This window comes from Etheostoma spectabile, unplaced genomic scaffold, assembly GCF_008692095.1.
Source record: "Etheostoma spectabile isolate EspeVRDwgs_2016 unplaced genomic scaffold, UIUC_Espe_1.0 scaffold00015845, whole genome shotgun sequence".
NCBI lineage: Eukaryota > Metazoa > Chordata > Actinopteri > Perciformes > Percidae > Etheostoma > Etheostoma spectabile.
The window spans coordinates 438-2,500 of NW_022604068.1; the positions used below are offsets into that span (position 1 = coordinate 438).

Below are 2,063 nucleotides of genomic sequence, written 5' to 3' on the forward strand. Positions count from 1 at the left end.
TCTGTGTCAGGCTGCTCTGTGTCAGGCTGCTCTGTGTCAGGCTGCTCTGTGTCAGCGAGCCAGCGACGCCAGGATGGAAAGTAGCTGCTGAGGATTCTGGGTATTTACCGTCGTCTTTAATAACTGGCAGAGCAGCCACCTGGGGGGGGGTCTCTATCTGGCTCTCTGTCCTCAGGGTCAGCCGAGGACAGCAAGCCTAAACCTGTGGTCCAATGTAACTAAGTAACCAAGTAACTAAGTAAACAAGTAACTAAGTAAACAAGTAACTAAGTAAACAAGTAACTAAGTACATGTACCTCAGTCCAGATGTTGAGGTACTTGTACTTTACTTTTCATGTTACTTTCTACTTCACTCCACTACATTCATCTGACAGCTTTAGTTACTAGTTACTCTAGTTACTAGTTACTTTAGTTACTAGTTACTTTAGTTCCTACTCTACATTCATCTGACAGCTTTAGTTACTAGTTACTCTAGTTATTAGTTACTTTAGTTACTAGTTACTTTAGTTCCTACTCTACATTCATCTGACAGCTTTAGTTACTAGTTACTTTAGTTACATTAGTTACTTAGTTATAGTTACTTTACACGTTAAGATTACTGCACACGTAGTTTATATTAGTGATGGTCCGATTCATTACCAATGCAGGACTTTTACTTGTAACAGTATTTTTTGCAGTGTTGTATTAATACTTTTATAAAGTAATCTGAATACTTCCTTCCCCAGTGTATTTACCCATGATGCAATGCCACACAGCTGCAACAGCTTTCTGGTGAAAATAACAGAGCAATCATCTGTTTTGTCTCTCCATGTTTCCACTGGCAGAGAAGCTACTTTTGGGGCTTTTTCCCCTTTATTGCATAGAGACAGTAGATAGGGACCACTAAGGTCTATATAAAGAGACTCTTTTATATAGACCTTAGTGGTCCCTAATACTGTATCTGAAGTCTCTTTATATAGACCTTAGTGGTCCCTAATACTGTATCTGAAGTCTCTTTATATAGACCTTAGTGGTCCCCTAATACTGTATCTGAAGTCTCTTTTATATAGACCTTAGTGGTCCCTAATACTGTATCTGAAGTCTCTTTTATATAGACCTTAGTGGTCCCCTAATCCTGTATCTGAAGTCTCTTTATATAGACCTTAGTGGTCCCTAATACTGTATCTGAAGTCTCTTTTATATAGACCTTAGTGGTCCCTAATACTGTATCTGAAGTCTCTTTATATAGACCTTAGTGGTCCCTAATACTGTATCTGAAGTCTCTTTATATAGACCTTAGTGGTCCCTAATACTGTATCTGAAGTCTCTTTTATATAGACCTTAGTGGTCCCCTAATACTGTATCTGAAGTCTCTTTTATGTATTTTGTGTGTGTGTGGGATGCCTCGGGGCGTGTGTGTGTGTGGTGTGTGTGTGTGTGTGTGTGTGTGTGTGTGTGTGTGGTGCTGACCTTGTTCACAGAGCTCTCCAGAGTAGCTGGCAGGCAGAGACAGGTGAAGGAGCCGACTCCGTCCAGACAGGTGGCTCCGTTCAGACATGGGTTAGACTGGCACTCATCCACATCTGCAGACACACACACGCACACACACACACACACACACACACACACACACACACACACACACACACACACACACACACACACACACACAACAAACCTGTCAGTAAGGGGTCAAATGTGGTTTGTTTGATGAAGACAGCATAGCTGTGTGCGTGAGTGTGTGTGTGTGTGTGTGTGTGTGTGTGTGTGGTTGTGTGTGTGTGTGTGTGTGTGGTTGTGTGTATGTGTGTGTGTGTGGTTGTGTGTGTGTGTGTACCTGTTTGACAGTGCTGCCCGGTGTATCCAGGTGCACACACGCAGATGTTTTGGGTGTCTCTGGTGAAGCAGGAGGCTCCGTTCTGACACTCGCTGCTGGAGCACGGCAGCAGATCTACACAACACGGACCACAGCACGCCGAAATACTTTAATCACACAAGTACTCATGAATCAGCAGTTCTCTGATGTACTGAAGCTCAGGAATATGCAACGTTATTAACTAAAGAAGGTTCGGCTTAGTGCAGAA

The 2,063-nt window shown here is 42.8% G+C and overlaps 1 protein-coding gene across 1 annotated transcript in view; it reads right to left on the minus strand.

Annotated features, from left to right (window-relative positions):
- Nucleotides 1-1,452: 1,452 nt before the first annotated feature.
- The window catches only part of LOC116679488 (versican core protein), a gene marked incomplete at its 5' end in the record, with an annotated part of 4,807 nt that continues 4,196 nt past the window's right edge, over nucleotides 1,453-2,063 (minus strand). The window contains 2 exon segments of the mRNA XM_032509147.1: nucleotides 1,453-1,562; nucleotides 1,817-1,930.